The 19420-nt window shown below is 33.7% G+C and overlaps 1 long non-coding RNA gene across 1 annotated transcript; it reads left to right on the plus strand.

Annotated features, from left to right (window-relative positions):
- The first annotated feature begins 1343 nt into the window (after window positions 1-1343).
- Window positions 1344-9101, plus strand: LOC132737821 (uncharacterized). The gene is made up of 3 exons (XR_009626786.1): window positions 1344-1403; window positions 3914-3992; window positions 8534-9101. It is a non-coding gene; the product is annotated as an uncharacterized LOC132737821 (long non-coding RNA).
- Window positions 9102-19420: the final 10319 nt, after the last annotated feature.

The raw sequence follows: 19420 nt of genomic DNA on the forward strand, positions 1-19420 counted from the left end.
TGGAATTAGCATTTTATTCTTTTTACTCCACTTGCTTTCGGCTTCTGAGCCGCTTTGTTCACCTGACCCCATTTCGTTGGCTTATACAAGTTGAAAAAGCTGACTACGTGCCTGTTATGTATTCATGGAGCGTAGTAAGTATGAAGTAAAGTTCCGTAAAAAGATAAGTACATGTATTTAACCCGTTGCATGTTTGATATTTCTTTAAAATGTAGAAACGTGCCCGAAATGCATCAGAAGCCAAGAATCAAAGAAAAACTGGCATTTAGTAAATGTTCTTGCATGTAAGACTGAAATCTGGAAAATTGTAGAAACACAAACTTATGTTTTGGTACGTGAAAATGCATAAATTTGTATAATTTTTGTCAGAGATCGACTATAATTTAAAACCACGGCTTAAGCACAGGTTTAAGAAAAAATATGCAAACACTATTATTCAAAATATGCACCGCTTAACATTTTATTGGGGAGAACCCCAATGCCCCCCCCCACCCCGTTAAAGGGGGATTTTATTCGTTTCAAGCCGAAAATGTCTGGATTTATAGTGCACGTGATCCCCGTTAATTATAAAAAAATTCATACCTTATGATGTAACTTTAATGCAATCTAGGAACAGTGACTTTTCCCTTTGCTGAGATTTATTTATATACATCGTCATAAGTATAAACAGTCTTGCTATGTAAATATTGTAAAATATTATCCCACAAAATAAAAAACTTTCTGGCATATTGTTACAATGTACTATTATTACAATAAATACAATGTGTTGTGGTTGTTCTTGTTTGGTTGTTATTTTTATTGTTTATGGGGAAATGATTGTTTGGTTTTTTGTTTGTTTGATTTTTCTTTATAACATTTTTTAATTAATTTTCCTAATTAATTCAATGCAAACCTTATTTTATTTCGTCATGACCATGAAATAACTGTGCGGTTATTTCTTTTGTCTTATTTTGAGTGGTAGAAGTTTACAGACCTTTTATGTAAGTTTATCAGTTTTGTTTGTATATCTAATATACCTAGGTTTGTGTGTACAGGTTTTAAATAATTCAATTTATGTAGGCATACATGCTTTTCCATAGTTTCCAAAGCATTCACTCACTCTAAACGTTAGATTGTTACAATACAAGGGTATTAAATCCAATCGAAAAGTGAAAGACTATATTACAGGTCACGAGACCAACTCGGGTACCTGTTATTCGACATGCTTTATTCCTGAGCTATCTATGCACTAACATTCCATTTTAAACATTTAGATACAAATCATTCTAAACAAAAGGGTTATGTGGCGTAAACTTCTATGTGCATAGACCCTGGAGATCGCCGTGTAATATAAACCCCTGTAAAAAGCTTTGTAATGCAGTAACTTCATGAACAATATATAACATAGATGTGCATAGACGTTCGTAAGTAATGGATGTTAAAATGGGAACAATTTTGTTATGAATTTCCTTTATACCAATACTGTTTACAGGTATAATAATTATTACATTATATATGCACTTTTTTCTGTAAACTTTTTTTAATGTAATTTCTTTCAGATTTCTTCTTTCCCGATGGCAGGTTTAGATTTGTAATTGTCATAATATAGATTTTAAAACGTTACACAATATTTCATCCCACAGACGTATTTTACATGAAAAAGTTAAGAAAACACATTTTGAAACTTATTTTTTCGTGTTGTCATGGAAATTAAGGTTATGTTAAGAAAATTTAGTTTGATTATAGAAGATGAGAAGTTTCACCCGAGGGAATTTAAATGAATATATAGGTTTAGTACATAATTCATTGATAGAATTAGATAAAATTATATTATGAAAACCTTTCTCAAGGAGATATAATATTCCATTCATCACAATAAAATAAATAAAGTGATTTTATTGTCAAAGACGCAATAAATTAACTTTGTACCATGTACTTTTTACGGGAGCGACAGAGGTATATGACACGGAGTAATATATGCATAAAGAATTACAATATACATTTTGTAGTTCACTTAATAACTAATCATATGGCCGCAAACTTTTCGAAACATGGTTTCGACCTATTGACGTGGGCTTTAAAAATATTCGCTGAAAAAGCTTTACGCAATATATTGTTAAATAAGTCCAACCGCTCTTTCAGACACTGAGGGTTCAGAAAATTATCAAAATATAAGTTTAAAATGCCAATATTTTGTCTATTCCCATCATGCAGCAGTAAATGGACTTTACAATTGCACCGTAGGCAACGTGTTTTCCAGTTAAATTTAGAATATTCAAGATGAAGGGTTAAATTTTCAGTACAGAAATTCAAATATACAGGAGGTAATTTTCTGTCACCTCAGTTAAGGCATCGAGCACAAAAATAAGTATAAACACTGACCGAAAACGGTTTACAAGTAGCAAAACTTGCTGGGACAAGCTAAATATTTTCCATGTAATAATAAAATATTAAACAAGTACAAATGTTGCTGCAATGCAGCAATTGAGAAGCTCCGCGCAAAAAATGCGCTCATTACAGATACCTTACCAAATTATTTCTACGCACAGGTCATGTCATATTCAGATCAAGTACTATTGTACATATTTTCCGAATGTTTTGTAAATTATTTTTTGCATAATTATACTTATCTTATGCACTGTCCATAAGAGAGGGGCCAGATATATAATTTAAAAAAATCTATCACTGATGCCTACCTGGTACGGAAAGTAATTCCATTGAATACAAACAAGACTTACAAGACTTTTAAATGTTATGTGACATGACTGTACTGTGTTCTGTTTGTGTCACTACTGTAGTCAGTAACATAAGATGATAAAAATATCAAAGTCTGTTTTTTATTATTATTACAATTGTAACAAATATACAAATAGTAACAAAAGGTACCAATATTATAATATAGTAATATTACATGCATTTTTTCATGTCAAATTGAAAAAAGAAATGGTTTCTTTCAATACTAAAAGTAGAACACACACTTGAATGAAAAAATGGGATGAATTTCAAAAATACCAAATTCAGGAATTTTTGTTTGTTATACACGCGTTACATGGGGATACAGTATTTATCAATATAATAGAAGACTGTTACCTGAATTTTAAGCAGGTATGAGGAAATTTACTAGCATCATGTTCGTGCAAGTCAAAGATATCAAAGCTACTTGTCATTGGTGATATATAAAAAGCTATTGTTAATTGATTTACTGGGAGATCAATATACTATTTTGTTGAATTGCTTTAAAACCCTCTGTGTTTACATTCATAAAAAAACATTACACCTCATGCCTGTGGGCGCGGAGCAATAAACAGTAGCCGATTCTTATGGCCATGGCATAGGTGTTTACAACTTAACAGTTATTCTAAATTTCGATTTAGAGAGCATGTCAATGTCAATATACATATTTGTCTTGCTTTTGAATTTTTAACAGTCCATTCAAATTGTTAGGGATTTGTATATTAAAATATAGAACAGTACAGAGTTTTGTCATGTGCACATACCAACAGACTCGCTCCGCTCTATATTGGTGACAAAGGAAAATTAATTCTTAAACAAAAACAACAACAACAACAACAAAACTGCCAGCAAGCTGACATACATATACAGTTGTAAATTATGCTGAAAGCAAAATTACAAATAACAAACATGGCAGTAATATAAACTTAGTATAAACATGTATAATAATATAGACGTGAATAAGATAAACTTTGCCACTATTGTTGTATAATTGAAGCTACAGCTAGTAAAACATGAAGCAGAAATTACAAACAGCCAAATAATGCACTTTAGAGGAAAGTGCGTTTTTAAACGACGAAAATTGTTCCTAACGAAAAGGAGCAATGTTTAAACTCTAAATATGCTCACCAGAGTAAGAATTTTCATAAAAAATGGTTTGTTCAGCCGTTTTTTTTGTTTGTTTTTTTTGTTTTTTTTGTAGATGTGAAAAGTTTTGAGCAATGCGGTAGCGAAGTCTGTGGAGATGGGTATCATTGTTGTGAAAACAACTTAGAATGCTGGTAAATATAAATCTATACACAGGGAATTATGTTCCATTTTTTCATCAGTTAATAAATGTGATGTACATCATCACACCGTACAATCAAATGGGCAGACAGCTGTTCCAGCGTCCACAGCTGTACCAGTATATACATGTCGGCGCGGGGAATACAGTTGATGTACGGTAAGTATTCATCTATTTTTAACATATCCCAACTGTATTCGAGTAAATCAATGTTATGGATTCATAGTCAACATCCAAAGGAGCTAACAAATTCCTGGCCCTGTGCAAGCTTTACTTCACATGAATTTTGATTGAAAATAACCACTCTTTCCGATGAGATGCGGTATTTTTAGTTTGAAGTCACAAAAACTTATATTTTCTCATGATAATTAATCCTTTTTTCATACGATTCGTAAACGTCAACATTTTGTCATTAAATATTCCAAACCATACCTCCAAAAAAGTTTTTCTGTTAAAGTTATAAGGTATTTAAGTTTGTGTGTCATCAAAATTTTAGTAACGTCATCAGCTGGTCGCCTCTTTTTAATGATAACATCGACAGCAATTCATCGGCAAGAACGAATAACGCTGAAAGCTGTTCAAAGAAACAATTACATGTATTAACAACAGCGCTTTTGTCCTACAGTAATTAGGAAAGAGTAAAACATTTTTGTTAATTTAGAATGTTACTTTATTCACGATACTTTCTAATTATATTATTTTTATAATTACTTTCTATTATTTGTTATATCTTAGGTTAGAGACCTTGATCTCCATTTACCGCACTGTATTTCAATACAGAAAGGTAGCAAAACCTATTAAAGGGACTCCATTAAGGTTTTTTGACATGACGGGACTGGAAATAATTTTTTGAGATTATTTCTCCATTTGATGTAGATATATACTAATAACTTATATGCAAAATTTCCGATCATTAGCTTGCTCCGTTTTTCCAGAATATTATAATAGTGAACAAATGACCCAAAATTGAAAAAAGTTTAAACGCTTTTCACTCAAATTGGACTGAAAATAGCACAAACATATTATTTTCAATGTATTTCTCCTATATTTTTTGGTTTTATTTTATTAATATTTATGTTTTAGTGCTCATGTTTTTTTTTTATGTGAAAAAATAAAATTTCATGTTTTTAGGCTTATAAACCTCAGCGGAGTTCCTGTAATAGGTTTATGAAATGTTTAAGTCAAAAGGCAAAGGCAAATTTAACGCTTAATATGAATATTCAGTCTTGTAAATGAAGGCATCCATCAAGTGTTATTATAAATAAAGGCATATAATGGACAAGTCCTATGCAGTGAATGGCTAGTAACCCGAGATATGAATGTGCATGGAAAAACACGTTGTTATCTATCCTTGAAATCTGTTTTAATGTATAGTGCAATAGAAATAATAACCATTCTTAAAAATTATTTAAATTTTTATTTTTTAAATAAATCATTTTATATGACAGACATCTCGGGTAACACATCCATTTACTGCATGGGACATGTCTACTATATGCCATTATTTATAATAACACTTGATGGAATTAGTTATAATAAAGAGTATTCGTATTAAGCGTTAAATTTGCCTTTACTTTCTTTGAATTTAACATTTCAGAAACATATTAATAGATCTTGCTACCTTTTTATATTATAATAATAATAATAATAATATCTTTATTTAAAGAAGGTTATACATTAATAACATACAATAACAATCATATATATCTTATTTCCAATGTGGCCTTCTGAAACAGAAAACAACAACAACAACAGGACATGCATAGGAAGAAAAATGAATGTATAATATGTAATTTTTAGAATATTACAACTCATATACTTTCTACAGACAATTTGTTTTAACATATACGTATATTGCATCATTCGTTCATTCGTTCGTTCATTTATTAATTAATTAATTCATTCATTCATTCATTCACTTATTCATTCATTCATATGAACAATATCAATATTGAAATACAGTGTGGTAAATGGAGATATAGGCCTCTAACCTAAGATACAACAAATGATAGAAAGTAATAATAAAAATAATATAATTAGAAAGTATCATGAATAAAGTAATATTTTAAATGAACAAAAATGTTTTACTTTTTCCTAGTAACTGTAGCACAAATGCGCTGAAAATTATTTCTTTGAACAGCTTTCAGCGTTATTCATCCTTGCCGATGAATTGCTGTCGATGTTATCATTAAAAAGAGGCGAACAGCTGATGACGTTACTAAAATTTTGATGACTCTCAAACTTAAATACTTTATAACTTTAACAGAAAAGATTTTTTGAAGGTATGGTTTGGAATATTTAATGACAAAATGTTGACGTTTACGAATCATATGAAAAAAGGATTAATTATCATGAGAAAATATAAGTTTTTGTGACTTCAAACTAAAAATACCGCATCTCATCGGAAAGAGTGGTTATTTTCAATCAAAATTCATGTGAAGTAAAGCTTGCACAGGGCCAGAAATTTGTTAGCATGCTTCTATGGATGTTGACTATGAATCCATAACATTGATTTTCTCTAACACAGTTTGGACATGTTAAAAATAGATGATTTCTTATTGTACGTCAATTGTATTCCCCGCGCCGACATGTATATACTGGTACAGCTGTGGACGCTGGAACAGCTGTCTGCCCATTTGATTGTACGGTGTGATCATATTTTTCATCACTTTGCTCTCACGGTAACTCTGTGTATGCTCCCGCCTCATGCTACTATTTCCATTTGTTACCATTATCTCAGATAACTGTCATGCTTCTATTACTGTCATCTGTTACCATTAACTCAGATTACTGCCATGATACTATTTCCGTCATCTGTATGACTGCAATGCTACTATTTCCGTCATCTGTTAACATTATCTCAGATAACTGCCATGCTACTATTTCCATTTGTTACCATAATCTCAGATAACTGTCATGCTACTATTACTGTCATCTGTTTCCATTAACTCAGATTACTGCCATGATACTATTTCCGTCATCTGTATGACTGCAATGCTACTATTTCCGTCATCTGTTAACATTATCTCAGATAACTGCCATGCTACTATTTCCGTCATCTGTAACCATTATCTCAGATAACTGCCATGCTACTATTTCCGTCATCTGTAACCATTATCTCAGATAACTGCCATGCTACTATTTCCGTCATCTGTTAACATTTTCTCAGATAACTGCCCTGCTACTATTTCTGTCATCTGTAACCATTATCTCAGATAACTGCCATGCTACTTTTTCCGTCATCTGTAACCATTATCTCAGATTCCTACCATGTTCATCCCGCCTGTTGTAATCCTGGACTAATAGAATCTATCATTGGGTTAGATAGAGGATAGGGAAATCCCAACCCGAGGGTGATCGGTTCCATCGGGATCGAGCCTTGATTATTTTTCTCATTCATCAGGACACACAAGAAACAAAATATAAATATCAGTGAAACTACTTGCTACGCGCATTACAACGTACTGAAAAGCGGGGCGGGGCTTAGGCGTATGTACGTCCGCAAAAAATTCTACTGACCAAGATTATGTGTGAAAAATTCAATGAAAATAAATTCATATGACATCCCTCATCAAAAAGCAAGGTTATCATGATAAAACATGTCAATATTAAAGTCGGAAAGTGTCATAATATAAGTGTTTATAAGCATTCAGTCCATACTTCAACGGTTGACAAAAGCGTTTACCGTTTGCAAAGATTTTTCTACTTGTTCGGTTATTTTGGCCGAATATTCAATTAAAATATATCAAAATGAGATTCGTCATCAAGAAGCATCGTTATCATAACAGAAAACATAGATTTTAAGGCAAAGTGTCATAATATCCGATTTTACGAAGAATTTTGCGATATTTTAAAGTGTGCTATTTTTAGTAACAGATTGATATTGCAAAGGGCGGATCTAGGTAGAGCAGGACCCATTGCAGTGTGAAAGTTAATATCAATCTATTTTGATTCCGTGGACAATTTAATAAATTAGCTCACATATTTTTAATACAATTTGACCTTTTGACGTTTCATTTTTGTTAAAATAGGAGTGAATTGCGTATGTGTAGGAATACGTTTTTAGAAGTGCTGCACGTTGAGTGTGAGATAGGCCCATGTGAGATATGATTTACCAACACCGCTATTTTTAGTAACATTTACGGATTTTTCTATCTGGTTAGTAAGAATTATACTTCATGTTTATATTTCGTTCATTTTCAAATTTCATACTCATGTAATATATGCTCCTCCTCATACTATTTCCTCTCTCATGTTACCACTTAGTACACCTTTCTAATTGTTACACCTCATGCCCGTTTCTCATACTACCATAACACATATTTCATCTCATACATGCTGGACAGCCCTCCTGTAATGTGCTATTTATCTGACACTACTGCCTCCACCTGCATTATCAAATCTCGATACTGTTCTGATTTGTTATGCTTACCCAAAACGACGTTTTTCATACTTTTTATACTTATTTCTTATGTTGCTATTTCTTGATTAGTACTTCTATTTCATTTTGCTGTGATTTGTTATTTATCGTTTCAGGATTTAGTTATGATTTCACAAGGATATCAACTACAGTATAATCAACTACAGCCGTATAACCAGCAGCAACCAACAACAGCCACTACAATTATTAGCTTCTAGCCAGCCAATGCATGGCCAGTTCTCTACGCCATACGGTTACAGCGGTTAGCAGTCAACCAATGTGGAGAAACCTGACAAGTTCGACTCCATGAACAGGCTCAATCAAACCGAGCCTGCAACATTTTCAATTTTGTTGTGTTGGACTTTCTTTAGGGATTCTGTTTTTCTCTATTCTATTCAGTAGTGACCCTTGTAGCAACTTATAAAAACCCAAAGAAACTAATAAATGTAAATGAATGTAAATAATTTACAATATTTTTCTCATACATTAATTTTTTGAATAACCTTTTGTGTTGTACATTCTGATTTATTTACACTTTTTTATCATTAATATTTTGCTGATTAATTTAATTTTGCTTTAAAGTTTGTTTGATTAACACTTAAAAAACTATATTGTATTGTTTTATGACGACAGATGATTTTCCATTGCATTTTAGTAGTTAACCTGTTTGTCTCTTTTCTTTTCTTAATTAAATAAAAGCAATGAAAGAATGATTTATTTATTCAGTGTTGTTAGATTTTTAGCTATTTCACCATCGTTCTTATGAGTTTTAATCGTCATAACTTCGTGTTTAAATCAGCGTGTCATAGTACCATCGCGTTTTCACCATAGTACCATCGTACATCGCGGTAAAGGATGAAATAAAATCACGATTGGCCAAACGGAACACCGTATATAACAGTGCTAGATATTGTGAGAGAATGGTGTTGCATTTTCCATTATCTCTAATGAACAGGCTCGAAAAAGAAGAACTTTTTTATGTGGTTAGTAAGCTCAGAGTGATCACACCTGACTTTAAACATAACTTTGAATGCCGTCAAATAAAGATGAGCAATATTTTTTCGATGCCAATAACACGGGGTTAAGGTCAAGTAAGACCCAATCTTAATATTGCCAAGTGTGAAGTAAAGTTATGCGGCCAGAGAAATGAACCTAACCGACGTTAATATACTCAAGTCACATCTGTTGAGCTGTGAAAACTTCCAAATGCTCTCCCAGATACGCTCCCTGAGGCGCCCCAAAATGCACCCCCAAATGCGCATGCGTAATCCGATTGATAAAAAGAATACTTGAATATTGAATAATACGCATACTTATCATAATAACTCAAATCGATATGCAAGTTGGGCTCATCGGCTCTTCCTTGTTACCCCAGATGATAACAAAAAAGTAGTTAATGAAAGAGCGGCATTTAAAGATTGGCATCCGATACATTCAACTGACTGTTAAAACAACTACCATTAAAAATATTAGGAACTAATACATAGTCATTTAGTAATACGAAAAAAGAAATGGAAACTGGCAAGTACCGATCTACGTTAAAACGATGAGAGTAACGTCTTCTTCGTTTAAGCTACCCTTGTATTTATACGGTAAATGGAAAGTGGCGCTTGTGCAATATCATGCTACGGAGAAAAGAGGTTTGATCAGCAAGGCTGGCAGATGAAGGACTTTATTATTGCGTTAATATTAGGACTAATATTCAATCATTTATTTTTTTCTTTTAGTTCCTTATCAGTTACTAATTATTTATTCGTATGTAGTAGTTTGCCTGCCCGTGCTCTGCCATATGCCCTGTCCTATTTTTGTTTGGGGTCCTCCTGGGCTCCTTTCCACTGACGCTTGTTACTGGGTCGGGTGGGGGCTGCGTTCATTGAACACCGCCTTTCCTTCTCGATCTTGTATATCATATTTTATGCCGACACAGTTTTGTTCAAAAAAGTATCCTGAATAGAGACTAATGCCGCTTATAAGGCGCATGAAAAAAATGCGGTAAAGAAACAAGAGCCACGCGACTTTGAAAAGCAGTACTTTAGACTATGATTTTGTTGTTAATAATAAAAATTATACGGGCATATATCATGATCTTAGTGGTAAGATTGTAAGTAATCTAGGATAGATAATAGATCATTGGAATTAGATAGATAAATTGTATTCTATCTTATTTTAATATTTATAAACATACCTTTCGTATCAGTTTACGCAAAGCCAACGAAATTCGATAGGAAAACAACTGTTGACAATACCCTCTTTTTCAAATGAAAGTATCGGGTTTCTAATGCAGTCACGCCCTGACAGTTTCTCACGGGATATATACACTGCGGTATACCGTACCCCGGATATTGCTCGATATTATGAGGACTTTCATCCCATTTCGCGACTTTGAACGGGGAACGAAGGTAAGTTCAGCGAAGATATTTTCCAAACTAATGGCTATTTCATTTATCTCAATGGGTTTTATATATCTAGAGGTATTTCTGTAGCTCTAAAAGACGTAAAAGTATTACAGGTATTTGTAAAATTGATTAAACTACCCCTAAACGATCCGCTGCTCACTAGAAAATACTGACCGCGATACTGTAGAATCGTTAGAAATTATTATATTACCAATATAAAAAAAATTGAATCGAGCAATTTTTTTATTCTCAATCCAAGTATGCCTTGTCCAAATTTCAGGCAAAAAGTGTGAAAGTACAAAAAGATACAGGCCAAAAAAGATACAAGAAAGTGTACCGAGTATTGATTTTAAGTGTACAGAGTATTGCAAAATAGCCCAACTTTAGTGTACAGAGTATTGCAAAACAATATGAGCACATTAGTATGGAAAATCGATATTTTTGTCTAATTTTCACGTCTGTTTATCGATTATTTCTCAAAATTGCCAAAAATCTCTATTTTGCGTTGTTTTTTCCCATCAAAACTGATTTCAAGGTGCACCAACTTCTCAATTGATTGAGATAAAGTCTAAGGTTTTCGGCGTTGATTACACGGTACCTTTAAATCGACCTGAGGCCATTTAGCCCCCCACAAGTCCCAAGTCTTCTCGACGATTAGAGGGGCTGCTGCCCCACTTCAAACCCCCAAACAGAAGGGGGCACATCCCCCCTGTGTAACCCCCTTGATGTACCTTTTTAATGGGGGTGGCGCCGAAAAAGTGATCACTCTTTTGAACAACATTTCTCAAACGAAAAAACAGTGTTTGGGGCCTAAATAGCGCATGTTTTACACTATTTGAGGCCTAAAAAGGGTTGGGGTGTAAAGCCTTCAAAACACGCCTTTATGAGGTAAAAGGTTATAAATAAGGAACATAACCTTTTTATTGCATCTGCTGCCCTTTATCATAATCTTATTCGGTTTTTTGAGCTGTACCCGCTCGGCAGTCATACGGTAACTCATTGCTAAGGCGTAACAAAATTTACGTGTAGACGGTCTGCCGTTGCTAGAGTGCAGGTGCAAAATGCCCGAAAGTTACCTTTATATGGATTTTTGGCATACTAGTAGGAAGTCGGTTGATATTAGATATTGGCACACTTGCTCAATACCGTCTAATATTGACAATCTTGAGGCAGTTTTAATGCACTTTGGATGCATTTTTTTACTATTTAAAGTAAGATATGCAAAAATTATTAACAAATTCTGGAAAGGTTGATCCTTCGATAGCAACGAGAACATTTTAAACACAGAAAACTGAGATTTTTCACGAGCAGGAATAAAAATCTGGATTATTCGCAGATGTTTCCAGTAAAGTACCTCCGAATTCTGCATATTCTGCACATATAGCGTAAATAAGTATACACAGTAAGAAATATTTAAAATTAAATGTGGTAAATACTTTGTGTTTACTACTTGCATTTACTCTTTATTGATAACCAATACTCGTTACACTAAAAAGCAATACTCGTGACACCGGCGGGCAACTCCAAAGCAATACCCAGTACACTGACATGTGTATTTATTTTCAAAATGCACTGTCATCTGAGGTTCTATTGTTGATTGAACATTTACAACATAAACATTATCATCATTATCACATTTCACTCGATTCAAGTTTTTCTTTTAAGGATGTATATGCACAAAAACATCAAATTTGACTGATCCGAGCTCATTTATCACGTGAGCAAAGAGACGAATTTTACCTCCTAATCACATTTCAAAGCTATTTCTCAACATTTTTGGGGTTTCATTAACTAGAGAAATTATCGAAGTATTTGTATTTCTACAAATTTTATATCTAATCAATTCAAAATGACTAAATATCGTCACTAAACATACCTTCTTTCCTCGTTCAAAGTCGCGAAATGGGATGAAAGTCCTCATAATATCGAGCAATATCCGGGGTACGGTATACCGCAGTGATATAGTAATTACAACAATAATACTGATATACAAAACAGCCTTTTATTTTCTGTTAACACCTTACATAATATTATTATAAAACGTATATTATCTACATAAATTCTTTTTGCTGGCATTATATTGTTAAAATTACAATATCGTTGACCGATAAATGCAACAAATTTTGTAACTGAACCAGGGACAATTATTAGTTAATCGAGTACAGATTATGGTTATGTGTAACTGAGCTGTTAACAAAGAATAAATTCTCAAACCATAGTTTTTCATTAAACAATGTATATAGAGAAATGTATGCTAATAATATGATAGTATTTCAGTTTAGAATTTGTACAATGTTAGCTTTTAAAAAGCTAGTATCTACTCGCTCCGTCATTTCTATTTCCTACAGTGTGCTTAAATGTCAAATTGACAGCTATCTCGGTGTAATGATGGAATAAACAAAGAGGAATATTCCATTTCTAACAAGGGGCTAATTGGCCCCAAAGCGATCAACTGAGGACTAAATATATAAAATAGAGAAAAACAGAATCCCTAAAGAAAGCCCAACACCGCATAATTGAAAATGTTGCAGGCTCGGTGTGATTGAGCCTGTTCATGGACGGTACTGTTAAGTGCAAACTACCGTCCATGCCCCCTAGCAACGGGATTCTGTTTTTCTCTATTTTATTGTCACATCCGTGTTATTTGTGCCGTGTGGCGGCTGTAAAAAGTCTCCCCGTACATTTAATCAATGATGTTATATTTTCGATCCTTGAAGATCGTTCAGCACGACATTGTTGTTGTGTTTACATGTTATGTGGAACTTTTAGTTTCAGCTATTTGGACATTTTCATCTTGGGTGGTTCCAGTATTCCTGCTTGAATACTGTATAATCACCCTTAGGACATGTTGCCTGCTTTTTAAATTTGTCTTTTGACGTCTTATCTGTGATATGCAGGCTTCATAACCTCAGATCCCCTTTCAAAATTCCATTTTATTTAGTTCCGCCCATTGTTTTCTCGTTTAGGGCAAAAGCATTCTTTTACTTGGGGACCATACGCCGCTTTTCATGGAATGGCACTACTGTGTCACATTGAAGGTTCCATGATAACCGCCGTATGAACACATCTGCGGATGTTTCTAAAGTCAAAATTTCACCATGTTTGTGTTAAATGTTGAATTCTGCTTAAGCCGGTGCTAGGGGGCGTGGACGGTAACTTGCACTTTCTAATACCGTCCATGAACAGGCTCAATCAAACCGAGCCTGCAACATTTTCAATTGTGTTGTGTTGGACCTTCTTTAGGGATTCTGTTTTTCTCTATTTTAAGCAGAATTCAACATTTAACACGAAAATGGTGAAATTTTGAATTTAGAAACATCCGCAGATGTGTTCATACGGCGGTTATCATGGAACCTTCAATGTGACACAGTAGTGTCATTCCATGAAAAGCGGCGTATCGTCCCCAAGTCAAAGAATGTCTGTGCCCTATGAATGAACCGGGAGCAAGTCCACTTTTCCCGCCAAAACATCGGGCAGTTCTTCAATATTTTTAGCGTATATCTGGAGAAATAAATGTAAAAAGAAAAATGACAATAATATAAATCAGCGCAAGATCAAATTGTCGCATTGTTGTTATTATTATCTATTGTTATTGTTGTAACTTTTATGTAACAAAACTGCTATACGGCAATATGTTTGTGTAACAAGCAATATAAAAGGCGATCCCGCGGTATAATGATAAAACTACCTCTTTCGAATCGCTCTTTCGCTACTTCCGAGCTAGTGCATGCCGCTAAAATCAATTGTCAAGTGTTTACATTTTTTTACATATTTTGTAAACTCTACATCAAATATCAAAATTCGGAGAATGCTATGCGATGTAGATATGATTAAAGTTTCCAGAAAACGTAAAGTTGTTATACTTGTGATTGAAATGTAGTTGTTGCGGCGTTTCCCATTTTGCCAATTCAGCGTTGAAATGGACCGTTTCATAATGAAACAGATTGTTTTCCCTCCAATTTTCATCTAAACAGCGATTCAGATTAAAAACAAATATGTTTCAAGTAGATATTAGGTCTAGAAATGAAATAAGATTGAAATCAGATCAAAACATTAGTTAATAAAGAAAATAAAGGAAATTTGTTCTTGGAGACAGCTCTGTCGTGAAGGAGTTAGTCATATCGCCAAAGAGAAAGCTCTATGGTTTCAAAGGGGACCAAAAAATGATAGGGTAAAAAATGTAAAAGGTTTTCGTTGAAAAATATATTAAGGATGTGGATACAACAAGAAAGAAATAAACTATGTGACAATATTTGTTTTATATATTAGCAGTAACTGTTATACCTGCTACATCGTTCACGAAATGATCCAACTTCAGGTTGAATAGTAATTAATCTATACAAAATTTAAAGTGAACACTGTGTACAATATGGATTTGATATATAACCATTTGTACTGAGACTTCACGTTTCAAATGTACACACACAATTACCTAATAGGAACACAACATGTTTTTTTCAGTTTGCCTAAGATTTTGAAGCGTCACATAGTAACCGTTCATATGGGAGAATAGAACTTTGACTGCGACAGTTGTTAAAGACAACAATATTTATAGAGCTTCTGGTGTACTTGTTTTTTAAAGGTTTCTAATAAAGATTTTTGTTCTCTATTTTAAATACCCAGTGAGTTTACATTTTAACAAACGTACTAGTATCTACATTTTTTCCAGCTTATCAGAAAGCTATGATTCTTTGTTTCCCTTGAAAAACATCTTAAATATCCAGTAAGCAGTAAGATGGAAATACCGCAGACATTGTGAAAAGTAACGCAGAATTGTGCAATTCTGTGGCCGAACAGAAATGAAGCAATTTCTTTATTGTACATCAAATTAAAAGAAGTGAATTAGCGCATACGGTTGCTGATACATTATACTTTAACCATCATCAAAAATGCTTACATGACAATGTTTATTTTTCAAGATCATTCCTGAGAATTTCGATCTGACTTCGTATCTTAGAATACATAATGTTAATGTACAATAACGTATATATTACATAATGAATTTTTAAATTCAGTGTACCCGACACATTAGCAAAACTACTCGTGGGTTGATATACACGATGTAAATATAGTCATCTGAAACAGACAATATTTACTCTGTTTATGTTTTGCATGTTCTGTACAAAAAGTTGAAGTCTTGCTTGTATTTTTTAGTTCAGTTCTTAATGTAACGTGGCAAAAAGCATAAGATATGTATTAACTAAAAGGACATTGAAGGTTCAATACTATATTTAATACTACACGAATATATATAGTACAATATGCTGTTTATCACAAAGGTGTGTACCCTGAAAAACAATTGAGTCGGTTATAATTTTAACGCTTTAAATGTTGATGTTTCATTATGCAAATTACGTCATGATATACGTGTAGAGTAATAACATTATTATAATATTGCTTTTATTAAATATTTATGTGTCGTGATAAATGTTATGAATGAAATATACACAAACAATCAGGTACTTTGTACGTTACCATAGACCTATCTCATTGGCGACATAACTACCTTCTTCACGACAGAGCTGTCTCCAAGAACAAATATCCTATATTTTCTTTATTAAGTAATGTTTTGATCTGATTCCAATTTTATTTCATTTCTAGACCTTTTATTTTCTTGAAGCATATTTGTTTTTAATCTGAATCGCTGTTTAGATGAAAATTGGAGCGAAAACAATCTGTTTCATTATGAAACGGTCCATTTCAACGCTGAATTCGCTAACTTGGAAACGCCGCCACAACTACATTTCAATCACAAGTATAACAACTTTACGTTTTCTGAAAACTTTAATCATATCTACATCGCATAGCATTCTCCGAATTTTGATATTTGATGTAGTTTGCAAAATATATAAAAAATGAAAACACTTGACACTTGACTTTAACGACATGCACTAGCTCGGAAGTAGCGAAAGAGCAATTTACCGTATACCTCCGAAAGAGGTAGCTCTATTACTTACCAGGCGTGTATACAGCAATACAACAATGTGCGATACCGCATTTATCTTTTGCAAGGGAGACCATCCGGTTATAATTAAATAGAAATACAAACTTAATTATTTCCCTTAAGTAAACTGATATTTTAAAGCTAAAATTCTAAATCTTTCAGTAGTTAATTCAAACCAATCTACAACTTCTTTTATGAAACACCCATTCGGGCATATAAACGGCCAAAATATGGCGGACTTCCAACAAGGAGTATATTCCATGTGCGTGATCACAAGCCAATTTCATAGAAATAGAAAAATACATAATCCCTAAAGAAAGCTCAACACGACAAAATTGAAAATGTTGCAGGCTCGGTTTGATTGAGCCTGTTCATGGACAATAATGGAAAGTGCAAGTTACTGTCCACGCCCCGTAGCACCGGCTTAAGCAGAATTCAACATTTAACACGAAAATGGTGAAATTTTGAATTTAGAAACATCCACAGATGTGTTCATACGGCGGTTATCATAGAACCTTTAATGTGACACAGTAGTGTCATTCCATGAAAAGCGGCGTATCGTCCCCAAGTCAAAGAATGTCTGTGCCCTAAACGAGAAAACAATGGGTGGAACTAAATAAAATGGAATTTCACAGATATGACGTCAAAAGACAATTTAAAAAGCAGGCAGCATATCCTAAGGGTGATTAAACAGTATTCAAGTAGGAATACTGGAACCACCCAAGTTGAAAAAGGCCAAATAGAAGAAACTAAAAGTACCTAATAACATGTATACATAACAATAATGTCGAACTAAACGACCATAGAACCCTTTAAAACTATCGCCTTAACCCCTTGATTATCAGTAAACCACTTAACACATTGACTTTTAAGGAAATGTCCTAGAGCCAACAATACTCTGCAGACAGCAACCAATTCCCTCCAAGTGGAATATTTGGTGCGACACTTATTGATCAGAGGTCTACACAATTTCGTGAACAAATAACAGGCAGACGATAAACCAAAAAGGAAGTACTAAAAACTTGTAATGTATGACATTGTCATCTTTGTTTTTCCAACTAAAACCCAAATACTCTGTGTGCGGTTCAAATATTTGAACAAAATGATATGCACTTGTTAAATCAAATTTTATCATATAACACCCTTTTTTAATTAAGGAAAGTGCAATTTTTATATATTCGTATTTACACTTTGCTTCCACAAGTGCTTGTTAACCTCTCTCGGGTCAAGAATAAGACGTTTTTGACCTAATTTATGAACTGATACGGAAAGTGGGTTAACTACATAGGGAATTTTCGAACCTTTTTTGATCAAATGTCTATCTTGCTCTAATAATGCTGATTCATTATTTTTGCATATAACATTAACTGAATGAGAATACAATGGAATCTTATATCCTTCGTCAATAATATCTAATATGAAATCATTACAACCAATTTTCTTCCAAAACTCTATATGACTTTTTAATGATCTGCCCTTGACAATAATATTCTATTGACCTTGTTAATATTCATGGTATTTATGTGTAAACCTTGAACAATCATTCTCATCTTTCATAGAAATGTCTGTATCTTGACAACTACCTAATTGCTGTGGCTTGTTGTCCAAAACCGGAAGTTGCTGATGACTGCGCTCGTGCAAAATCTCTTCGGAAGTGGGTGTTCTCTCCGCAATGAAAACATGGCCCTGGGGTGACAGGACCACCGTAGAAGCCGCTTCCGGTACCATAAGCGAAGCTGGAGCCGTATTCGTATTGCAAGACTGGAGCAAATGATGGACGAAAATTACGTCCCCGGCCCGACATCCCGCTTTGTACTGAAGAATATGGCTGCTGAAAACTAGGACCAACAGAACGCACAATGTCACGTGCGCCATGCCCTTTCGAAGAAGAACGTTTGCGTTTTAGTGCACGATTTTCAGCTTTATTGATCTTGGTTTCATCGTCGTTATCACTAGCTACAGGATTGCACTTATACATGCGCACCGTATCCCACCGTATCTAACGTGCAACTTCCCAGACAACTCTTTCAGCTGGTCACCACAATATTCAAATTTGCCTAGATCAATAGCCCACAAGGCCTGCTTAACAATGTCCGCAAGTTCACTGTTGAAACAGTACTTCTGCTTATTACCTTCGAACTTTCACTTTATCTCCTGTTCAGCTTTTAAATGTTTTACTTCAGAAGAAACAAAAACGTCGTTATTGTGTACTTCTTTCTTCAAACTAGAAAGCTCCAACAATATGACATTTAATTGTTCCTGTATTACTTATACTGGTACTGTAAGTTGCATCGCCCGAAGCCAAAACACGTTGTAAACAAAAAAACTTTCCAAAGCTGAATGACTATTGAATCGATAATTTTGCACGTGCGAAAATTATACGAATATGGACACCTAGCGATCACTCATTACATTCAGGGAAATTAATTTTCTTCTTATTCGCTACTTTTCGACAAAGAAAATTATATACCACATGAAAAGACAAGTATTTCCAACAAACATTGGAAGTAAATTTTGCTGGTGGAATTTGATATCTTCAGCCAATACATGTGATGTCAAACTAACGTATGAACTTGCGTTTCGCAAATTTTAGATTATCAAAAATAAAACAGTAGTTATAGATATCGACTAAAAATATTTATTTATTTTCATGTGAAAACATA

This window comes from Ruditapes philippinarum, unplaced genomic scaffold (assembly GCF_026571515.1).
Source record: "Ruditapes philippinarum isolate M1 unplaced genomic scaffold, ASM2657151v2 ctg125_1_1_1_1, whole genome shotgun sequence".
In the NCBI taxonomy this organism is placed as follows: Eukaryota; Metazoa; Mollusca; class Bivalvia; order Venerida; family Veneridae; genus Ruditapes; species Ruditapes philippinarum.